This window comes from Triticum aestivum, chromosome 6B, assembly GCF_018294505.1.
Source record: "Triticum aestivum cultivar Chinese Spring chromosome 6B, IWGSC CS RefSeq v2.1, whole genome shotgun sequence".
NCBI lineage: Eukaryota > Viridiplantae > Streptophyta > Magnoliopsida > Poales > Poaceae > Triticum > Triticum aestivum.
In genome coordinates, this window is record NC_057810.1 from 507,406,993 (window position 1) to 507,417,504 (window position 10,512).

Genomic DNA, 10,512 nt, shown 5'->3' on the forward strand with positions numbered 1-10,512 from the left:
GCTCACGGGTTTGAGCAGAGTAGCCAGAGACAAGCCTAGTGGCAGTGCGAGTGGGGAAGAAGGAGGGCTGGGGATTTCTGTAGGAGTGGAAGAAGAGGAGCAGGCGTTTTCTGTACGAGTGGGGAAGAAGGTGAGCGGGGTTTTCTAGACGAGTGAGGAAGATTGGGGAGCGGGGGGAATTGGGTGGGGAGACGGAAGCGGGAGAGCGAGCTGTTCGTGTTTATAAGGCCCGCTACACTAACTACTCGCTTTTTCCCAAGAAACGCTCTCTTCTTTTGCGTTGCTGCATGATTGGCCATGCATGCAGGATGCATGTGCCCGCCGGCCACTGCATGCGTCTGGTTTATTACTAGGCCTATTTAATAGGGTGGTTATGGAGTAAATTAAGGAGATTTATTTTCTCTGTGTGCATCCACCAAATTAGAGGATGCTGTACTGGATGCAGACACTCAAATTAAACTAACATTCATAAGAACAAAAGTTCAGCATGTCTATGCATCTCAATGATTCACCATACTATAACCAATATACAAAACTGTGAGAAGGTGTGGAAATAAAGAAAATCAGTCGATGCTTCTCTGAGCAAAGGGCCTCCCTGCGCACACATTAATTCCCTGGGCATGCTTGTTTCTTCTCAATGTTGCGAGCACTTTGAGCATGTTGGCAACTCCACAGCTAGCTAGCTTCCTCATCTTGCAATTGATCATCTGGACGAAGGGGATACTGACCTGCCTGAGGAAGATTACATATATTTCATAAGTCCTTGGTTGATTTCCACCTTCGGCTGCACTGCTTGTTTGCTCCTCCACACATGACAGGATCGTTCCGCACTGCATTCAGCAAGTCAACGTACGAATAAGCTAATTTCATCTTGCGGTGGTCATTATACCTAGTTACGAATGTAGGAATACCTAGAGCACCATGAGGTTAGCTGACAGCAGGTAGATGCAGCCATATAAATTTTGTGCGGTGCTACCAAAATTGAGGTTTATCCCTTCCTGTTATGAGAATTCTTCTTGAAGTTGGTAGAATGTGACGGCTTGTTCTTTGCATCAAACTTGCCTTTCCCCTGATATTTGTTCTTGTTGTTTTGGGGCTGGTTGGGCTAGAAGTTCTTCTCGTGTACCATGTGGGCACTAGAAGCTCCCTCGGCGACCTGAGCATGTGTGTCTTTTGCTCTCGCCTTCTCCTCAAAATCAAGAGTGCTAATGAGATCCAAAACAGAAAACTCATGTCTCTTGTTTTTCAGAGAAGTAGCAAAATCATTCCACGAAGGTGGAAGCTTGGTAATGATGGTCCCAGCAACAAAATTATCCGGCAACACACAATTAAAGTACTCAAGTTCCTTAGAGAGTGACTGTATCTCATGAGTCTGCTGAACAATAGAGCACTGATCAGTGATCTTGTAGTCACATAATTGCTCCATGATGTACAACTCGTTGCCAGCGCCCGAGGGCCCAAACGTGGCCTCGAGCGCAGCCCACATGTCTTTGCCACTGTCAAACAACATATACGAATCTACAATGGAATCGTCAAGAACACTCAACAGGGCGGCTTTGAAGAGGGTATCCATGTTCTGAAAAGCTTCCTGCTGTGTAGGATTAAGATCGCCCTCAGGCTTACCCTTAGTGGCGTCATAGCAGCACATGATCTGAAACCAATATACTGCTCTTGTGCGCCACCTTTTATATCGCACCCCCTTAAAAGTAGGCGGCTTCAAAAGCGCAACAAAACCACTCGGAGTAAATTGCCTGTGATCAGGTTTTTGGATTGGATTGTTGAATATATGAGCAATTTAGTATGAGATTTAATCCGAATCAGCAGTAAATAGATCATGACGACAATTGCAAACATCAAAGTAATGATGTGGACTAAACCAGGAGGACAGAATCACATACTGTATAGCGGGAGCAGAACCGATGTGGTTGATGTTGTCACTCATGTCGTTGATGAAGAGGTTACCGAGGTCGGGGAAGAAGGCTGTCGTTGAGGAAGTCGTCACTGGCAGCAGTCACAGGAGTGTGCTCCCCAAAAACCTGATTGCCCCTCTCCCGTACAGGATCACGAAAGGCGGGGTTCGGAGGACTGTTGTCCCTTCTCGCGGTGCACGCCGGAAGGAGGGCTGGAGAAGAATTGCGTGGCGGTGCTAAGATCTGGAATGGTGCGAAACCATATGATACAGCAGCGGCTAGGGTAGAGCATGTTAGGTCGGAGTATAATAGTAGGCCTTTGGCCCCCAAACCCCACGTCCAAGTCAACAATAGCTCAAAAAAAGTCAATAATAGCCCCACCAAGGTTTATCTCAAAAAAATGGAGTAATTAAGGCGTCCCTTAGTCCCTTTAGTATAAATACAATATCATTAATAATGGTCCCACCTTTTGTCTCACAAAGTAGAGTATGTTGGAGTACAAATGGCTACACGTTTACAATCCGCTTCTCTTCTCTCTCCTCTTCTCTCTCCTTCAACTAATCACAAATACTATATTTTAATCCTTATAGCCTGCTTATGTCATCTAATTATAGTACTTGCTCTAGAAGTTACTATCCACTATGTAGTGTGAAATGTCGGACGTGCAGCGGGCGGTGCCCTCGGTCGGCGCGCCGCTTCAACGGCGGAAGCAGTGAGAGGTCGCGTCGCCCTGACTTGCCATCAATGTGGAGCGGCGGGCTCAGCTCGCGCCGGGCGGGAAGCGCGCGCGGGAGGGGGGAGGGGTTTTTGTTGGGCCAAGAAGGAGAGAAGCCAACTTGGGATCGGTCCGGACGGGGAAATATCATGTGCTCCCATACTCTGCATATGACACTAGTCTATGTTACTACTCCCTCCTTTCCGGTTTATAGAGATGTTTAGAGTAACATAGTAATATGTTACAGTACAAGTTACTCCCCACTATGACCAGCCTTGCCCTCTCCCAGTGCTCCACCATGTATAGCTGCTAAGCCTGCCATGTAGGCATAAAATATGATGTGGCACCAATAAACTAAGCACCTATGCATTGAAAACTTGAGTTACTAAGCCATTTAATGCACTTAGCACCTCATCTAAAGAGCATTAATAATATAGCCAGCTGCTGGCTATAAGCCTACAACCCATCTTATAGTCAACATGTACAAAGTGCCTAGGAGCACGTGCTAGAGCTGGCTCTTCACGAAGAGCCCGCTTACCTTCTCTCTCCTCTTCTCTTTCCTCCAACTAAGGCTGGTCGTAATGGTAGTATCATAGCTAGTATCATGCATGCCAACTAGGCAATTTTGATGAGGTGTCATAGCATTAAATGAAGAAAGAAAGAGTGGAGTATCATATCATGATACCGTATCATAATAAATGCTATGCTACTTTGTGTCATGCATGACAATAAATAGAGTACTACATGATACTACTATATGATACTATGCATTACGGAGGTAGTATCATACACTAGTATCATATGCATGATACTAGTATATGATACTCCCCATTACAACCAGCCTAAGCAGAAATATACTACTGTTTATTCCTTATAGCCCGCTGACTCAGCTCTATTGTACTTGCTCTAAGCACATCTAAGCACTTGCTAGCACCCCCTTGACCGTGGACCTTGACGGTGTACGTCACCTTGTGTCTCATAATTTTCCTCATCATCATCTGAGTCCTAGAAGATCTCACCCACATCATCATTAGCATGCAACCGCCTTGATAGACAACATGCGCAGAAGGAGTAGAGGCGACTGGGGACGCACCACCACCATGTCGTGGGCACTCCGTATGTGCTCGTGTGCGTGCAGCGTGCGTGTTTTTCCATCGGTGCTAGCTCTAAGGCCGAGGTTGCGATCGTCTTCGTCTCCGACTAGTAGTTGAGCAACGACGGCAAAGAGGTGCTGCAAGAGATGCGTATGCGCTGTTGCGTGTGAGCTTCGCCGTAGCACGATGAACCGGACGTTGCTGCAGATGGGGCACGCCTCCATGGAGCCGAGTATGTGCGCATGCATGTGTTATTCATGTGCATTCTGCAGCCGAGCGTGTGTGCATGCACGTCTTGTGTACGTGCGTTGTGTGCTCCATGCTGTGCGTGTATGTGCATGAGGTGGATCTGATGGAGTTAGTGCGTTGGCTTGTGTACATATTTTAGAGTGTAGATTCAGTCATTTTGTTTCGTATGTAGTCCCTTATTGAAATATCTAAAAAGTCTTATATTTGGGAACAGAGGGAGTACAAAACATATTCAACTTAGCATCCTAATGTACCGTTTCTAGTGGTTAGCCAAAAGTTCATGTTCTTTTAGTTGTTTATAGGTGGGCAGGCGGCAAAAAATGGGGGAAAACGTGCAAGGTTCCTTGCAGACGCTCCACCGCGAGGTTCCTTGCTCCTCCTCGGTCGTCGGGAATCTATGCTCTTCAACTCTTTTCTTTTACGTGAGCTTTGTTCATCCTTTTCCCAACACGCGAGACATCTAGCATCAAGGTGCATGTGTCATGCAAGAAAATGGAGATAATTAGATAAGCAATGCGTAAGTGACTCGTGCGGGGGGAGGGGGGGGAAGCGGGGGGAAAACCTTTTCCGTAAGTGAGTCGTGCACTTCGATGGCACCTACGCAATATTTTTTTCTCCTCGATGGCACATGAATGGCACGTGAATAGTGCACGTACTCAACGACGGAGCACGGGATGGTAGCAATGACATGGTCAGCCCTTTTTTGGAGAGAGTACGTACTACTAGTAAATAACTTTGATGTGTCCCGTCAACTCGGAGAATGACGAGAAGCTTGATTACGCCTTCTCCCTCGCCAACACGTGCGCGGTGGCTCGCAACACGAGGAGAAACTTTTGCTTACAAGCGGTGGACGTGCAGCAGTTCATTTGGTGTCAGATTGCCAGAAGCACTACTGTAGAACCATCGACTTCCGGAAGAGGCGAAGAGCCAAGCGCAAGGTTACCTACTAACCTTAGGCTAGGCGTAGTGGGAGTCACATAAGTAGAGGTACCTCCTTTTTTTATTCTAGAAACAACCACACGCGAATATCAAGGTGCTGGTTACGTAGAACAAATTTCCTGCAGTCTGTGCTCAGCCCTCCTCTATCTCTCTTCTCAGCCAGCCAGCGGACGCGTGGAGCCCATCGTCTGTTTGCTCACATGCGGCCCCACATGTTACTGAAAATGCAAGAGGACCCACTGAACCTGCACATCTTTCACCTCGACGTGCTGGTGATGAAAAACAAATCCAAGAAAGATCTTCGGTGGCCGCTTTTGGAGTTACTCAAGAGTAGTAAGATTCTATTTATAGTTTAACCCAAGATGCACATCTCGTGGCTTCAACTACCACTCTATTTTCTTTCATGACACGACCTGGATGCTGGATGTCCCACGTGTCGGCAAAAGGAGGAAGAACCCAACCAAATCTTCGGTTGTGCTCTCGAATTAGACTAGTTGTGCTAACTTAAATTTTTTATTGTGTACTCCCTCCGTTCCAAAATACTTGACTTCCATTTGTCCAAAAATGGATGTACCTATATACTAAAACATGTCTAGATACATATATATTTTGACAAATAGAAGGCATGTATTGTGCAACGGAGGGAGTAGAATGGATGCAAGTTTTTGTATTGGGAAGAAGAGTACATCCATATATTGACAGAGCGCAATTTAGTAGATGTTCTATCACTTTTAGCTAGCACAGAGGCTATAGATGAGATTAGTGCACTTGTTGATACTCCTACTTGGTATGTGTGTTGCTTCTTAGACGTAGAGAAAAACGGACCGGAGGGAGTACTAGAATAGAGGCTAGACATGAGACTAGATGCGAGGAAGCAACGTCTACTTCTTTACACTCGAAGAAGAAAGAAGCACGCAAGATCGAGCCTCCGCAGATCAACAATGAATGCATCGAGAAGGCACTAATCCAACTTGCAGGAGTAGTAAAATGTATTCTTGTGGTTCTTGTTTTCTTTGGTCTTGCTTTTCTAGTCAAAATTATCGTTGGAGTTCGTGCAAAATGGAGGTCCGTTTGGGGTCGTGCGTTGCAGTTGGCCTTACAAGTGGGACCGTAGTTAAGGAAACCGACTATCGGCAAACCCCCACCTCGCCCTCCGCATGATGGCTGAGTTAGAGAAACGACGAGGTTGAAGAGATTGCTCTAGCACGGACTCCAAGAAATATGGTGTCAGATGGAAGTCGCGCTGGTGGCGTGTGCCGTACTCCTGGATGTGAATGCTTGTTCTGGCCCATGCCACCCTACTACTCCTACTACTTACTATATAGTACTACTAGTATCAAGGATTCGAGGTGCTGGTTACGTAGTATAATATGGCTACAGTAAAAACACCCGCACAATGTGCGAAGCATGTGAAGCTAGTACAAATAGTGTACTACTATTGTTGATTGGCCTCATCCGATAACCTGTTGCAATGCACGTACAATTATGTATTCGGAAAATATTTTTTTGCCTCGTCGCACCACTCACTCACAGAAGCGACTCGAAAGCCATTCATAAATTTAGTAAGTTTATCATAGGCATATCATTTTATTACATACAATAGGTCATCAACCCACATCGACAATGAGGATACATTATAAATACTAAAGTTTTCACCACACAACAAATAACAAGCAATGAAATGAACTTCAACTCAACCATTCTTCGGTGTTGGAAACACTTGCTTTGAACCACAAGTGATTCTCTTGGACGGGCCATCGATTGTCGATTTGGAGACCAACGCAGGACTGATCATCCAGGCTGAAGCGGCCTACTATATCAGTACCAGGGTAGGGAACCACCCAAATGTCCTAGGTATAGACACAGTTGCTTCTCATAAATGGTAGTAATGTTGTGTCAACAGCAGTTGGATCGCCTTTCACCATCATTGGATAGTTTTATCCAAGGAAGAGCGAGTTTTGTCCAAGACTATCAATTCTGTACCAGGGAGAAGGAGTTGGCGCTAGCACACTAGTATACATCCCGAATACCATGCAACAGGTGTTGGAATAGGTCCGGAGAGTGCGACCATGGGAGACTACACCTGCTTCCTTAGCAGTAACATCATCAGTGGGCTGTATACACACGAGAAGAGGTGATCCATCGGAATTAGTTGCCAGGCGCCAAATAGTATATGGGCGCTGCTCGTCCTCATGCTCGTGATCATCACCATCGTCATCTCCCCCTTGGTTATAAAAATCTTCAAGTATAGGTGGTGGAATGTTCGCAGGACCTTGGAAACACAAGAAGGAGGTTAATTAGTAAATGGAAACTTGCTAACCCGCATGCATGTTGATGAAACAATTATAATTACGGTGGAAGACAAACGTACCGAAACAACAATTCCATGCAAAAACAGTGCCACGAGTGGTGGCAGCAAACACAAGGCCCTCGTATTCAATTGCATCACAGTACTCATCTGTGTATAGAAACTGATTTTTGAGCAATATCCATCGAGTCAAACCAGCAAGGACGGCAACAAGCTTGTCGAAGATAGCAACAACTTCATAGTTGTTGTAATTCCAAGAGTGGTTGGGAACTCGAGAAATTGCTATCTTCCATAGAAGATAGTCACCATGATTGTATTTGAACGTGCGTACAATACCGGTGTGCTCAACCTCTAGGCTGTCGGCTGTGATTTTTGGAAGTGGAACCCAGTCACGAGTGTACACATTCACAAGTTCCCACTCGCAGTTGAACCCAATGTAAACAACCCAATCTCCATTTGCGCCTGCCCAAGCCTTGCCCTCAAGCGATGGCATCTTAACATCATACGTATCATTATCAAGCGGCATCAACTTGCACAGGGCGAGGCCTCCGTCGTGACGGCGCCAGTCATCAGGGTCACGGCGAAGAAGATAGGGGAGATCAAACCGCTCCTTGACTCTTAGCTTCCTTGTAATGATGTTATTAGTTGAGTCAAGAATGGGCTTGAACAAACATGCCATGCTAGCCGAGGTGATGACGTCGCACCGATCAATGAGTTCCTCCACCATGTCATCTTTCAGATCGGGGCAAGAATAACGGGGTCGTTTTCGTCCTGTTCCCTCCATGGAGAAGACGATCAAACAATGGCAGAAGAAAGGGTGAAGGGTTGAAGGAAAATGAAGGATGGAGAGAAAGAGTGTGCGACAACAGTTCCAAATCGAGAGGGAAAGACGAAGAGTCGATGGACGGTTGCCAGTTTTTGACGGTTCACGAAGGGGCGCCCCGGCCTACACGTCGGTTCAGAAATACTCCTACTACTCGCTGTCGTCTCACTGATATGTTCGAACGGGACCACATGTCAACGAAACATGGTGTGTAATTTCTCGTGCAAAATGCGATCCGGCCGCGTTGGCCCAAGATGCCGCATTAGTTTTTTTTTGAAAGTTTGCCGCATTAGTTATCGACCTTAATTTTTTTAACATGCAATCTGAATGGATAGCTCCTGTGGTCATATACACATGAGCGGATATAGTGATGGTTGATTCGCCCGAGCAACTTATTACTGTGGGAATATGGGAGTACCAGCGGATTCAAGGAACAGAGAAATGATGGTTGCTTCGTCCGAGCAACTTACTGTGGCGAAGGTGGGGCTCTGTGATTTGACTGCTCACTAGTCATTACCACTGCGGCACAACGACTGGGGTGACTCTTTCCCTGAAGTTGTGTTGTGCACTCAATATTGCTGCATGGCAGGTGGAGCCGGATGAAGGATGTCCAACAGGTCGGCGAAACGAAGTTGAATTGTTTCTGGCATTGCTATCAATCCTTCAGGATTTGTTTATATGTACGCATAATTTTGATGAAATTGTACTGTGATTCTATGAAGGTTTCAACTCTGGTTCCCGTAGGAAAAAAAGGTTTCAACTTAGGATTCATGTGTCTTGCCTTGAGATTATCTCGTTACAACATTCCATCAAATACAAATGAAACTACCATGGCTAATGCATCTCAATGGTTCACATATCAGCGCCAATATTCACATCACAACTGAAGACAAAGTTGTGAGAAGGTGTACAAATAAAGAAAAAAATATAATTGATCGATGTTGTTCGTAGGCATGGCTTCATTTCCTTGGCACAATGTTCATTGCTTGGCAGCTAGTTTCACCCAGCTCTGTAGCCAAAAAAGAGGTGTATGAAGGACACCACAATCCGATCATTTTGTGCAGCTCCACTAAAATCGGGCGGACCATCCCTGTTTGCAAAGATATCCAGTCAGTGTGATTACAATAATAGTGGAACTAGATGATGAAACATAACACACATAAATAGAAGCCGATCACCTCTACGATCTCTCTTTAGGACTAAATTCTTGTTGGAGAAGATTAGGCACGGAGTTGGATGAGGAGGATAGCAAAACCAATCTCCCTTTCCGCAGTCCCACAAAAATGTAAAAACATTGCCCGTGTGACATTTTGGTGGAACTGCACAAAACACTCTTCAGAAAAGTGATTTGTGCAGTTCACCAAAAGGTCGTAATAGCAACGAGGTGAAAATGGATAGCCCTGTTTGCAAAAGGAGGTCGAAAGGAAACAATTACTGCCCAATAACATGAGTTGAAGACACATACGCCCACAAAAAAGAAGCATGTTCCATGTAAAAAGGGAAAGATAGCACATGGTGGTTTATCAAAAATGGTTTGAGGACGAGATTGCAAGATGGAAAGTACGCCGGCCGAGATACGATTTAAGCAAACAACTAAAGAAGATCCACATGCAGCAACGCAGGAAGATGGGTAGTGGAGCAAGGCCGGAGGAAGCTGTACCCGAGGGTCGTCGGGATGTTACTAGGAGGGCGCCGGTGGCCGTGATCTGCCCATACTACGCTAGTGAGCAAGTGGCGAAGGCCCTACCGCGTCGGAGATTGGTCAGAGAGAACGGCGGGTACCGCAGATCGGGACGAGATGCCACAACGCCGTCGAACGGAGAGACGATGCACATCCTTCCTTTTCGCCGGCGGATGGGATGCGGCCCGATCACTGACCAACACTGAGAGAGAGAGGCCACGGCGGCCTTGTGTGAGATTGTGTGATGAGACTCACGAGAGACAAACCCATTTTTCCATTTTCCCCACGGCAATCGTTTTATATTCTAGGCGTGGTACCCGACCCTCCTTCGAGTAAAGAACCGCTACACGCGTCAAATTATCACGTGGGCTGCCTTTTCATACAGAAACGAACTCCACCGTGTACCCGCGCGGGTGTGGCTGGGAACGAGACGTGAGTACGTGCGTCCTACGTGCACTTCTTCTTTAGGTGCAGGTACGTACGTGGGTGGGTGTGAGAGAGATGGTTTGTGCGAAACAAAGGCAATGTGTTGATGATATCTCAATCAGAAAAATGTAACATATACAATGTGTGTGAAATGGAGTCATGGACGTGAGATATTGATAGAATTGAAAACAGGGATGAAGTGTGTGGCCGCGCGATCGATAAAGAGTGCCATCGAATTTGTGTTTGCCCACGTCAAAGATACAGGGCGGATGGCCTACTGGAATTTGAGAGGGCATAGGTGCAGTTCTTCTCCGTGGCATGGATACCTACCTACGAGGTTCAACTATCAGTGTGTGTGTGTGGGGGG